A 15,126-nucleotide genomic window follows, 5' to 3' on the forward strand; every position below is an offset into this window, starting at 1 on the left:
AAACAAACCGCCCCTTTAGTGGCAGATTTATTTTCCCACAATGCAATGGTTGAAACAAAGGGGTACCAAAGGAACAACATTCAAAGAAATCGCACCAACTCAGGAAATAAATTAAATGAATCGATGAAGGGGGTAGAAAAAAAAGAGTAGTATTTTTTAAATTTAATGCCAGACAAAGGGAACACTAAAATGTCAGGTGAAAAAGTAATAAAAATGACTTATAGAATAGACAGTTTTATTGTTTTTTCATCCATTAGAGTTAGACAGAGATTTCAAAGATAAGTTGGTTATTCGTTATACAACAGGTATAAAAGAGTTATTACTATTAAATGCGACATCTGCAAGAGATAGGAAAAAGACAAGAAGAGGGCTTTTGGTGGAACTCTGAGGTATTCCATAACGTCTGCGAGGACTCTGTCGTTGTTTTAATTGATTAATGTTCCAAGTTAATTAATTTGCGTCATTTGCGTCTTTTTCAGAAAACGTGGATGACAGTAATAGCGTTAATGCCCTGCAATTACATAAAAACATGTGAAGGTAAGTGGTAGCTGGGGGTAATTAAAAGGATGGCGACAGGTTCTCGGACACTAGGAAGTAAGCACTGGGTAATCATCGAAAGCAGGTGGTGGTAAGTGGCAGGCCTGGAGCGTCCAAGAACCGTCAAAGCCGCAATTTATTTCTCCGGCAGTGACAATCGTCCGCCGCAAACGGTGGCGACCCGGGGGCGGAGTATGACAGATATCGTGTCGGCCACTTTCGAGGGGCAAAAAGGTGGCGAGTGCGATATCGGTGCCAGGTCGTTCTCGTCGACTAATTCGCGTTATCTCCCGTCGTCAGTCACGCTTCCTAGTCCGCAAAACAAATCCCCCAATAAGTTAATTAAACATTATTGCACGAACGCGTGGATAAAGATGTCGCACCCATCGGTCAAAAATCGCACGGCCACCCATTTTTCACGATTTCCTCGGTCTCGGTCGTGAAGGGAAGCTAGTCGACGGGGGCTCTCAGCATGGCCCTTGCCCTGCCGCGGGGGTCCTGACAGCTCGTAATTAATGTGCAGGTTGCATGTGTTATGGACGAGACCCGCCCTGAAACTTTCCCCCCGAATGACGTCCCGCCGCCCCGCTCGATGAATATTTATATCGACTTGCTGGACACACGCCTCTGCGGTAATCCGGACCATCATACAAGCGTAAATCAACCCAACGAATCAAGGCAAGAATTGGGCTTTTTCGACCACCACGCACCCCGAAAATTAGAACGAATTTCAGGGCAGCCCGCAGAAATTTAGAGCGTTTTCGGGGGTTGCAAGAAACTGAGGTAAACTTGAACTGTTCCAACTAAAGAATTCAATCCGTTAACAAACCCCTTCACATATCTCGTGTGTCCAAATAAGTTTCTGGTCAAGAGCCCTTTAACACATTTTTTTTGTCACGTATTCAGGCGTCCAGTTTAACGTCAAATATTAAGCTTGTGTCACTGTTTTTCATCCTGTGACATATTTTTCATATATGTAAACAGTTTTTCTTTTTCAAAACTCAAATGGTTTACTCAACTGAGCAAAAAAATTTTATGACGAAATTTATTTTCGCAACGGTCAACGATGTGGTTCTATTCACTGGAATATTGTTTGCAAGAATTTCAGCGTCAGTCTCCACAAGTTATCGTTGATTATAAATAATTTCAGGAATGTTTTAGATCGTACCGTGACATTATTTCGACTGGAAGAAGAAAAATGTAACAGAAGACCGACAAAACGTACTCCAGAAGTTGTGGATGCAGTTGAAGAAATAATAGAAAGTGGAATAAAAACTTCCGTTACTTAGCTCAACATGTGAATGTTTCTATAGAAATGTGTCGCAGGATGTTTAAAAAGGATTGACATTTAGGTCCTTACCGCATGACTCCTGTTCCGGAACTGTTAACTGGTGATCCGGCACAAGGGTTTAAGTTTTGTGAATGTACTCCAAAATGTTGTAAATGGAATAAAAAAGAGAATTAGAATATCTCATGAAGAAGATAGTGAACACTTTCAAGGCCTTTCGGGTGTTTAAAGACCAACTTATAACGTATAGAATATAGATCCTTTCTTCTTTAATTTCAAAGTCCTGTCATCATTATCATTTATAATTTTATCCTAGAGAATCCCAAAGTTATAAAGTTATGATTTTCTGGCGAGACAACAAGAACATATTCCACCCTCTTTTGCAACAACTGTAAACTTCTTTTAACATTTTTTAGCCACTAGTTAGTTAAATAAAGCTTTCCCAAGAAATTCCTTTCGAATTTGATTAATTTTCTTTCTTCTCTTCCTTGGTGTCTTTATTTCTATTATCCATTGTTAACAGAATTCGCACTACATGATAAAAAAAAAACAGTCAAAACCCTTTCTGTAAAATTTTCCTTCAGATCTCTCAACATGTCTGAATTCAGCACTTCTTCCTAAATGTTGTCTTGAAGCTTTTGAATGATTTGGAGACTCTTAACTTCCACTCGATTCTTCAGGTAATCCTGAAGAAAAAGTGCTCTCATATTGGGCATTTGAAATATGAGTTTCATGGAATTATTAGTGCTTGGAACACCGGGCTTTTCAGTAAAGGCAGCAACCTCATCTTGCTCCTATCATGCCTCAGGAATGTCTTCCATTACAAAATGCACAAGAATTTTCAGAATTTCTCTTACTATTAGGGAGAAAGTTTGGAGTCTAGCTAGTAATAGTGGCAAAGAGTGAGAGAGAAATGAAAGAAATGGTGATGAGCCTGGGAAAGTATGCGAGAAAGAAAGAGCTTGAAGTGAATGTTGAGAATATGAAAATTATGGTGTTCAACAAGAGAAAGAGGAAGAGTGAAGAAAATGAGTGGAAGTGGGAAGGAAGGAAAATGGAACGTGTGAGTTCAAATACTTGGGCTACACATTCAATGAAAGAGAACACATGAGAGAGATAGTGAGGAAAGCAAACAAGGTAATGGAATGTGTGTGGGGAATAGGAGAGAGAAAGTGAGGAGGTGATTTCAGGAAGAGAATAATGATGTTTGAGAGCATGGTAGAGAGCGATTGATAAGATCTGGGAATGGAAGGAATAAGAGAAGGTAGAGAAAGTCCAAGAAAAATATTTAAGAGAGGTGTTAGTTGTAGATAGAGAAACGCCAGGTTACATAGTGAGGGAAGAGTGCAAGAGGAATAGGCTGAGAGTGAAAGCAGGAAAGAGAGCGGCGAACTTTGACGACAAAATGGATTGAAGGGAAGAGTGACGAATACCAACGGAATGGTGGAGAGGAAAGAAAAAGAACACGGAGAAGGACAGAGGGAAAATAAATAGAAAAATAGAGAAATGCTACCACAGGAACGTGTATGCCAGTGAAGAAGAGGAAAGATTGAGAGCTAAAGGAAGATGAATGAATGCAGAGCTGAGTGAAAGGGACAAGACACAGATCGAAGAATCCAGATACAACAGGGAGTATGAGAGGTGTATGACAGAGGAAATTTAGGGGTACCTGACGAGAGAGAGTGCAAAAGAAAGAAAAATGATGGTGAGAACAAGGAGAGAGAAAGCAGGTATGGATGGAAGGAAAGGAAAGCAGGTGTAGAATGTGCTAGGAGAAGAGAGAGACAATCGAGTACATGTAGAATGGATGTAGCGAAATGAGAGAGAGGGAGAGAAAGGAACGGAGAGAAATACTGAATGAAGACGGAAGGGAGATAGGATGGAGGAGAGAGATATGGAAAAGGAGGGACAGAATGGAAATAGAAAGGGGTTGGGGATACAAAGAAAAATGTATTTTTTTTAGAACTGTTATTTCTTTAGATAAAATTAAATGCAGGAATCGGAAAACCCGTAGGGCAAATGAAGCATTATCATCATAGAAACAATGGTCCAAATTAGAAAAAATGTTTTAAAAGAAAATTTGAAAAACTGGTTTCAAACTTTAAATATCGACCAATGATCATTATCCGTTTAGGGGGCAGGTGCAAATAAATCATTAATTAATTTTCCATAAGACATTTGCAAAATTGTATCAATGATTAAGTGTTAAAGTAATTGGTTCTTCGTACACGAAATACAATTAACAGATAATATAATTGAACATGAATATTAATACGTTCTTAATGATCCATAATTATAAATAAAAAAGATTATGTCGAATTATAATTCTGAATTGTGATAATTAAAAAATTAAAATAGTAATTTATCACCTTTAAAATACCCCACTTATGCTAAGTTGTGGGTTTTATGCTAACCCGTGTTAAGTGTAAAGCTCGCTTTAGACGTAATTTTACACATGACAAATTTAAAAATTGTTTCATCTGTTTGTACCTTCCAAGAATCTCGTTTCCAAAAGGTATAATTTAAAAATCATAAAAATTAAGAGCGCTTCTCAAAATTCCCTTCAACGTCCAAATGTGGCACCAGGTATTTTATATTTCTCCGGGCGAGATTTCTCGAATTCCGCCCTACCTTCCGCCACTCTTGATGGACAGTGACACGAAGGCAACCTCTTGCCCTTCACACGTTTCCCGCTTCACGTTTTATCGTTCTTTCTGTTTACAGAGCGATTATGCGAGCGGGTCTAGATTTTGGCAAGGTGCAATACGTTTTAGGGCGTCGTTCGAGTGTATTAGGGCTGGTTTTATACCTCCTCAAGTTGTATTACAAAGTATAAACGTCGGTGTTGTCAATTTTTATGGGCGTGGGGCGCCCGTGCCGAATAAACACTAATCTTATCTGGGCGAAATTGAGTCTGGACGAGTCCGTATTATTAAGATTTGACGTTGGCGATGGTTAATGGTTCGATATTGGGGGCAAGTATAATCACCCAATAAAATTTTAATTAAGTATAAAACCAATTTAAAAAGCATGTGAATGTTATATGTGCGATAGGGCGAATGGTGGAGTCGTTATTTTTCATGAGGTAATAAAACGTCTTACCGTGCCTATTTGAATAAAAGTCTTATCTCATCTTTTTATTGCTACAGAGGAAGCGTTTAATTATGTAAAAAATTCGTAATGGCAAGGTGACCGTTCTCACCACGGCTTGCACCGCGAAACCATCTTCGCGATTCCATTCATTGCTTAAACCACAAATTTCAATTTTAACTTGTTCACACGCGACAGTCCAAAATTTTACCGAAAATACAATTTTTATGGCAGTGGACTTCGCCAAGCAGAACGACTGACCTGAAGACAAATAGTCATCTTCTTCCGAGACACTAGGACCAATTAAAATTTAAGACAAGAATAAAAAGAAACAATTTTTCTATTTTCAACAGAGCTTTGGAGAAGTGGAAGAGACAAAGCACAATTAAATCATATGGTGGGTAAAAAAGAGAAAAAAATCGTTGATTTTTTGTAATCTAGTTGAGTACAAGATAAGAAGAATGATGCTTCAGAGGATAATGATATTCAGTCCCTGTTGTGCAGGTTGCATACGATAATAGGATATCAGAGATTGGTCGGGGTTTTAGTGCAACTTAACATTTTATTAGCCTTGACTTTAATGTGACATGTGATGTAAAAGTGAGCTTAGTGTCTATCTAAGTGCTCGAATCACACGTAGTATTTCTAGTTTTAATGTACATTTCCGTATGGTGCTGATTAGAGCAGACATTTTCAATTAGATTTAATATAAAGGTAAAAATTAATGAACGCTAATGAAGACAAGATGAGATCTGTATTAATCTAAATAAAATATAACTTGGAATATTAAATAAGAGAAAGAAGATTTCTTAATCATAAATCTATAATCAATTTGTCTTCGTGAATAGGTATTTGTATTTCACGGCCGCGAAATCATTCTTTACGTAGCCAGAGAAAAATTGTCGCCGAGGCCCCTTTTTTTGTGCAACCGAAAATTTGTAATTAATTATTATAAAAAGCAAAATTTCAGTTCGTTTTGTAAAAATGTTGGAAGATTTTAAAATGACCGTTTACTTTAATAACGGCCGTCGTTAAAAGCAACGGCCGCGAAATTTGATTTCGCGGCCTGTTTTAGGTACGTGAAGTGCTCGTTTCGCGTACGGTTGCACAAAAAATAGTTTATTATAGTAATACTGTCACCAATGTAGTAAGTCCTTAGACATTTTTTTTTCAGCTGTAATTTTGGAATGTTCTTCTGAAGCATTCAAAGACTTTTTAGATAGTGTCTTTGAGACATACTAGAATATATTTCTTCGTAAAGAAAAATCTGGCTCTTCAAAGTGTTGCAAATTGTTCCACGCTGGACATAGTCAGGTATTTGAAAATTTCCAGAAAACTGTCATGATCTGTTGAGAGGTGTATTTTATTCGTTATCTATTTGGATCTTTTACCTTTTATTTAGTTGGAGTTGGATCATGTTCGTGGCGATTGTGGTCTCGTTTCCCATGTCGGGACTGTACCCGTCCAGTGATTTAGTTCTTTGCGAAAAAGGCCACGGTTCTGGTCGGCGTGATTGGTCGTTTTCCACCATCAATACCATGCCGAGCGGTCGAAAAGGCCTCTAGTGTTCGATAATTGCGTCGGCCTGTTGATTTTTATCCCGGCGTTTGATTTATCAGCGTGGATCGCGAAGCTCGTTTTCGAAGTCGATGGTACCTGTAGATATGGGCATCGCCATTAACGAGACACAATGGTCCCATCTCATCACCGCGTCCGTATGCGAATGGCCCACAGCGTTTCACATAAATCCTGGTCCCAGGTATATAGAGTGGCAGTCGTGCGCTCTACAATTTGTTTCCAGTCACCGTGATTTTCACATATTATTTTTACATCAATCACGGTTTCAGCACTCAATTAGCCCTGATTCGGACTATCAATCTCCGCCTGGTTGGTTACTGCTTGAGTGACTGTTCTTGCTGCTGTCATGCCGCCGACCGCGCGGGCCTAGCGCCGCGCCTGTCTGTCATTCTGCCACGTCCAAATAATCAAGACGGACATGTAGACCTACTCCTGATCGAATCCCTTGGAAATAGCCGCCTTCCGGAACCTATTATGACAACAGCCGACCTCATAAGTGTCAGCGAAAAAATATGGTTCGCCGCAAAAATTACAACGTGCTCGGGTTTCGTTCCTTCTTTGTCGAAGTAAATCTGACTCATTTCTGACTCGTGAATTGTACAAACCAATGATTTTACCCTTTGAGCTAATACCAGCGTTAACATATTTTTTCTTTCTTCAAATTACTCACTTAGTGAGGAATACAAAAACTGAAAACAGTTTTTTGTTATACTCATGTCATAATAAATACAGACATCAGACTGATTATATCTGAAGATTACTGAAGGATTTTTGCCAACACTACAAAAATATTACCCAATAAAAAATGTCATAATCACGATATGCATAAGAGCTTAAAACCTGTTCAAACAAATTAAAAAACATGAAGGGTTAAAACTTGCATAAATAAGCAAATTCCCTTTTCTTGGTACGGATTAATAAGCAGGAGCTAAAAGATCACACTACAGACTTGTTGCATGAAAAATTTCATTGAAGTCGGAAGAAATAATCTATTGATAGAATCAAATGAGATGGCAAGAAAAGCAAAAAAAAAACGTCATGACGCAATGAATGGGGAAATAGATGCGTTAAAAGGGATTTTTCTTTCCTGATGAAATATTAACCACTCAGTCTGCAGAGTAAAAACACTACAACGCAAAAAGTAAGGTTAGATTTAAACAGCTGACCCGTGATCCATAATCCGTGGTGCGTTCACAATCGACTCTTCAATGCCAACTTTGAGGAGAAATTTAAACCCGATACCTGCATCTACATTCTGTTCGTATTTCAACAATTTTTGTTGGAAACGTTTCCTTTCTTTTCACTGACATTCTTTATACAGGGTGATTTTGAAATAAGTTTGAAAAAAAAAAAGTGGAGTATCCTTGACACAAAAGAATTCTGCGTAAATGACTTTTGGAGGTGAAATCAAAAGGATGGAAATTACCCTATATCCTTGTATTTTCAACGCCTATGAATAAGGAAAATTTGGCCGAATTTGTTCATTTCATTAGTAACCATGGTTCCAGCAACTCCACAATAAAGTCGTAAGTGCAAGCACACTGCTTTATAAATGTTTCTATGGAAATGATCGAGAGGAGTAAGGTTACGTTTGTGACTGACGGGCCCCTTTGAGTATTATTGTTGCTAAACTACCAAGATAATCAGGTAATCACCTTTAACTCAGCAGCCTACTAGGAATTTTCAATCATTTGTATCTCGAAAACGAAAAAATGTTTTTTGTCTATGACTTCTTCTGATCAACACCAATTACCGGTTTTTTTTCCAAACTTATTTTAGAATCACCCTATATTTGTTTAACTTTAACAAATACAAATCCCTTCACTTTCTAGAAAATACGCTAAGAAAAAAATATGAAGAGCAATTTTGATAATGATAGAATAAAACAGTTTAAAATAAAAGAGGAGTCAAATGAATTAGGTACACTTGAAATAGTTTTGATACAGAAATACAGAATCAGTCGAGAACTTCACATTTTGATAGATATGGTACATTTGACTTTTTATGCGAATTTCCTAAACAAATTTTAATAAAAGCTTGTGCTAAAATAACAAATAAAAATTATTACAATGTGGTAAAACAGAACTATGTATAGAATCAAGGTAAGAGTATTTTTGAAAACAGATAGCCTTGTATAGTTTTATTAACCTTTCTTCTAAAAATAAATGTGACTAAAATTGGTCTACAATTGTTTATATTTGATTTATGATTATTATAATCATACTTGAGTATTGAGTAGTAGCTTTGCAATTGTAAAAGTGTAAATAATTTAATTTATTACGCAGATTAATGATTGCATTTTAGGATTAACGATTTACATTAACGTTATTAATGTTATTATAAAGGTTCAATCAAAATTAAATGTTTTATTGAGAGCATTAACAGTTATTTGCACTATAATAGTAGTTTATTTGACGAGTTTGTGTGTAAATTGGGCCTTTTTTGGCACGTGTGGGCCATTTTAAAACGCGAATGAAACGAGCGTTTTAAAGGCCCACGAGTGCCAAAAAAGGCCCAATTTACACAAAAACGAGTTGAATACAACGTTTTTTTGTTCGACGAGCCCCTTAAACGCTCCAAATCGCTTAAAACCTTTAAAATTAGCTTGACGTTTCGTTTTGACAAGTTGTGACATTTATCAAAATCCGTTCACATAGGAGAAAATTCTCAAATTCTGACAGTGTCGAACAAAAAATTTTATTTTTTTTATTTTCATTATTATGTAGTAATTTTAATCCCTGATAATTTTTATGCATAGGTATACCTAAAACTTTTAGGTTTTATCTCTCTTAGTTATGGTCAATTTTTGAGAAATTTAACAAATAGATAATTTAAAGAGTGGAGTCTTAAAAACGCTATTTTACTCCGTTTATTAGTGACGTGTAGAACAACAATAAACAATAACTTCCTCAAAAATTCCTAAAAGCAGTCAAGTACTACAAGAAAAAGAAGAAAAAACCGTGTTAATTTTCCAAAGGGTATTAAAATGCGCACATCCGTGAAACAAATGAGCATCATTGTGAAATTTTGGACATTCCTGCAATTCCTCTTCAAATATACCACCATTTGCCTCAATGTATTTTTCCAAACGAAACCTAAAATTATTGCTAACGTTTCGCAGCATACAGGGTGATTCATATACTCGTAGTATCATACAAACTTTAACCGGTGGTAGATTCCAACCCCTAGACATTCCCTTTATAATACCAATATTTTCTCTATAGCAACAATTGTTTGCTTCTATTATGACATTCATGACTAAAGTGGAGTCAATTAGTGAAGAATGGCATTTACTAATAGTGAAAAAACCGATATGGTAATTTTTGCCAATTTTTGATGTGTCTCAATATTTTATTGTCAAGAGCCTTTTAAGACCGGAATCTGCCACTGGTTAAAATATTTATGCAACTATATGAATCACCCTGTATACCTGGTGATTCAGTTTGGTATTCGCGGCCCTACATCTTTTTTGTTTTAAGAAAAAAGTATAGCAAACCGTATATATTTGTAAATCGCTTTACAAGAGTAGACTAAGAAATGTATAATGTACTATTTAAAAAAAAAAGTTGATTATCTTAACTTTGACAGATGTCATCGTAGAGAAGATTTGACAACGTCACCTATTGTAGTTTTATAAGCGATTTACAAATACAGGGTGTTTGAAAATTGCTAGTACAAAAAAAAACTGTCGCATCTAGAAGCCCTAAGAAATCCAAAAAACCAATTTTTAATTTTTTTAAACAAAAGCGATAAAGTAACCCTATCCCAGCATATTTTACGCCTCAGGCTTGGTAACCAAGCGTGATAATGAAGGACTATACAACAATATGAAAAATAAATATTTTTTTGCAATATTTTGGCAACTAACAATGGTACTTACAATTTTAACCCAATTTTTAGTAATTTTTATCTCGAAAACTAGAGGACTTTTATTAAAAAAAATTTTTGCCGATGACTTTAGCTCACCATCACCAATTACCAGTATTTTTTTGTACTAGCAATTTTCAAACACCCTGTATATATGGTTTGCTATACTTATTTTTTAAATAAAAAAGATATAGGGGCGCGAATACCAATCTGAATCACCCGGTATACAGGGTATTTCACGAGTGATAATGAGCACTACATTTCCGAAAAAAGCTGGCTATTGAAATTAAAATATCCAGCTTTTTTCGAAAATGAGTTGCATTTTCAATTCCGTCGGGCTCATTATCACTTGTGAAATACCCTGTATTTGCATTTATGGACGTAAAGGCTTGTCGATTTTAAAAACTGAAATTAATCGGGCATTTTATTACCAGTAATATTTTCTTCGTTCACTAGAATACCCATTTTCCAAATTTCACAAAAATCAGTCCATGAATAATAGAGATGTAAGACCTGAAAATCTAAAGTGTTTGAACTGATTTAAAGAACTAGTTTTAAAAAAAAGTTAAAACAATTAATATGTACATATTAACGTTTCACAATTTTTAATTAACTATAAATAGTATAAAGGATCTTTGGTATCCTTTACAACATTCAGTATTCTAACTTTTCAAATCCAAAAAAATTATAATAAAAATTTTAGGTGAAAATTGTTATTTGTACTAAAATCTAAGATTTGTCGTAAAGGTATTTATGACCATTGCAACAAAATATGTATGTATAAAAAAAATGTCTTGCTTTATTAAAAAAAGTCCTTATTGTGAATTTAATTTGGGACAAATTAGTCCTGTTCCAATCATATTTTTCTTCTAACCAATCCGAAAAACTAACTCCATTGTTAACTTTTTGCCACTTATAAAGGGTGTTTTTTTAAAATTTGGCGTCAAAATTGGCGTTAGAGAGTCGATTGTGAACGCACCACCCGTGTAAAACTGTAAGATTTAAACAGCTGATCCATGACCTGTTATCCGTATAGTGCATTCACAATCGACTCTTCAACGCCAACTTCGACGCCAAATTTAAAAAAAACACCCGTTATATATTCTGCAGCACTTAAAATTATGTTGGTATATTAACAAATAACGTATCTTTTGATTATTATTTACGATAATGTCAATGTTGATACATTTTTATCTTTGTCTGCTGCCCAACTGTATTTATGTATTCACGTAAATATTCTATTCCATAAAAAAATACAATAAAAGTAGAAACTAAAAAACATGTTTGTTAATACAGAGAATTTCAAATGAAGAAGAAGTAGTCCAGAATTGACATTTAATACAAAGTTATTTAAATATCATAGCATGTCATATCTTTGCCTAAACATTAATCCACTAGTGAAGGTATCTTTTACACCAATATCGTTATCTATTTAGTTTTAATTAATTTAAGACCAGATCAAGACATTTAAAACACACTGTTGAAGTGTATATTTGGAAATGGTACTACCACGGGATTGTTGTTTTTTTTGTGTATAGAAAAACCATTTAAAAAACTGTTACGAGACTAAATAAACCATTGCGAACTGTTGAGTTAGGTGTTAATTAGCAACGTGCTGAAGGTTTATTCTTATTCCTGGCATCCTTCATCGTCGCAGTTTCGGTGGCCTCAAAGATGCGTTTCAACCTTCAATCGTTGCGAAGGTCGATGAGTCGAACAGAGATTTTTTGTGCAAAAAGGGGAAGCCCGTGACAGAAATTAAAGATCGTTTTTTAGGGCGGCGAGTTGCAAATCCGACTCGTTTATGTTGGAGGCAAGAAAAATGGCTCCTGTAGCAGCTCTTTATAGGCTGTAGTAGGTGAAAAAAGAAGTAAATGCTTGCTTTCAGAAAATGTACACCGACAGAAATGCCACAAAGTGGCATTCGCGCCAACAACTAGCAAAAAATACGCGATCCGGCCGATGAAGCAATAAACAAAGTTGTTTAAGGCCGGTGGTGCGTCACAGCTCAGGATTAAAATCGTCTATTTTGACGCGTGCTCGAGGACCCCGTATGCAAAGGAGCGTCGAGACAATGGCCCGAGCCGGCTCTTGGCCCTTTCATCCGAACAGACACTTTTAGCTCCTTAAAAGGATTACAATGAACCCTTACAAGTGATTCGATGAAAACGCACCGATCCGCGCTGGATACGTCCGTTACTCTTTTTCGACGGACAAATCCAATTGGGTCATTTAAAAGGCAACGTGTTAACAACCCCCATGTTTTTAATTGACAAAGCGAGTCAACGAGCTGGTGCACCGACAATGGGGATGCACTCGAGAACAGTGTTTGTCCGTTCCATTGTGTTGAGCCCCAATAATCGAGGGAGTTAATGAATGCTGCCGTACACTTGGAGGAAAATGTCGTCTATTGTTTACGACGACACCATCCTCTCCACTATTATTTATATCTCGCATTCGGGCTCCTTTACACATGTAAACGCCACTAATTGCCAGGAACTGGGGACTCTAATTAGCTAGCCCGATCCTCTGCGGCTCCATTTGCCTCTGATTAATACAAATATGGACAATTAAACCCATCACGATCAAACATTAACGAGACCGAATTTATACGAGACCACCGCACGTACCTCCTACGTTGAATAATTATTTAAAAATTATTACTAAATATGAATACCACAAATACAAACCGAACAAAAAAATTCTTAAACGCCGACAACAACAACAGACGAGAATTATGCCACTTATAAAACACAATTGATTCATTTACTTGTCAACTATTTATCTCCCACAAATGGTACTTTTATGTTCTCACTCATGCAGACGATAATCTCTTCTTGCCACTGAAATTCTCCAGTCTTCCCTCCTCTTCTAGTTGAGTAGTTTTAAATTAAACTGAATTAAATATTTGTAATAAAAGCAAATCACTCCTTTAGTGCATAATCAAAAAGCCATGAACAGGAAGAAGGTAAATAAATATCTTTGTTTTTAACAGCATCCGATAAAACGTCAACGTTTTAATTGAATACAATTTTCCAAATGAATACAAACTAGTTCCTAGTGGTATTTAGAGAAATTTACTTTAACTGTGACAAATCTTTTAATTAATTAATGTATTATTGTGCGCGACGCCAGCAGAATCACCTGATCGGTGTCCAATTGGTTTCGGCTGGGGTTTGGGTAAATCAGGCGTCGGCGAAAATTGATTAAATTGTGGTGATGGTCGTAACAAATGTTCCGAGACAACTGTCACCCAATTAACATAAAATTGGAGATTTCTTGACCTTGAATTTCTAGTAACAGCCAACAAAACAATGTTGACTGTTTAGTAAAAGAAGAATGCAAAAACACGAGCTCAGACGATGAAGATCACATAAAATTAATGAGGCGTGAAGAAACGAAAGGACGAATTGTTTACAACTGTTAAAGCGATAACGGCTATAAAATTAAAAAAAGAATCATGTCAGATTATAAACTAGATTAAAGCTTTAATTGAAGAAATGGGATATTTGAAAAAATATTTTTATGCTCGGGAATTTATAGATAAGTTGCAGTAAGTTATCACGTGACACAACAGACATTTTTCACTTGCTGGTAATTAACACGTGATAGAGACATGGACGAATCAGGAATGTTTAAACTCATTAATTAATAAATGTAATCGAAACATTTCTAATTAAAAAAATGAATATAATTCAAAATTTTAAGTTGTGATACGTAATGTTGTTCATAACTCACGACCATGAGTAACTCATTAGTTAAAGGGTTGTGTTATGATGATACAGCGCAGATTCATCTCATAATTACATATTTTGAAATGTCATAATTCGCGAATTTGTACGTGGTAGAAAAAGTATCGTGTTCTACTCGCATGTAATGGGTAACAACTACTCGGATGATTACCTCCTGAGTATTAATTAACCACCACAAGACGCTCGTTGTAGGAATTGGTCATATATACTTTAACTTAAAAAGTATCAATAGTAAGTGTCAAAAACGTAGGAGATGGAAGAGTAATTGCCATCGTTACACGCACATTGAATAATTTACTATTAATGACTTATTGTTGCTTATCAACAGAATTTCTTAAAAAGGTGTAGACTCAGGTGCATTAATATTCTACTTTGTTGCTCCACTTTTTGATATGCTTTGGCAACAGACATAATCAGGGAAAAAAAAAGAAAAAATCTTTAAAGCAAACAGTTGTGAGTCTTTTATTTATAATGAATAGTGCATTAGAAGAGATTAGCGCTTTGTAGGTTCATTTTGAAAGTTAAGTGGAAAAAACGTACAAAGTATCAACTCCGATTGATTGTACTTTCGGAATAATGTAAATAAAATGAAAAAGGTGTTAATTACATTATTAATATTTGACACAGATCTGAGGAGAAAGGAAAAAATGTCCAAAAAAGGTGAAGATCGTAGAATGTTGATTACAGAGAGCTGATGTCAACATAACGAAGCACGAAATGCGAAAAATACATTTATTGTTACGTGAGCGATAAATTTTACATGGCTGTCAATACTCACATAAACTGCTAATTTTGCAGCAGATTAAAACCCATAAAAAATGCGACTTTTGCCTAAATTAGAAAAAGCATCCGGTGAAAGCTAAAAATCGTGAATAGTTTGAGACAAAATAGGAAAGTGCAAGGTCGCATTAGTGAGTGAATAAATTTGCAAATTGATTCAGTCTAAGCTTTCGTTTAAGCATTTGCATTAATAAAAAAAACAATTTCGGTCGTGGAGCGCATCCAAACTGAATA

Source organism: Tenebrio molitor, chromosome 2 (assembly GCF_963966145.1).
Source record: "Tenebrio molitor chromosome 2, icTenMoli1.1, whole genome shotgun sequence".
Lineage (NCBI taxonomy): Eukaryota > Metazoa > Arthropoda > Insecta > Coleoptera > Tenebrionidae > Tenebrio > Tenebrio molitor.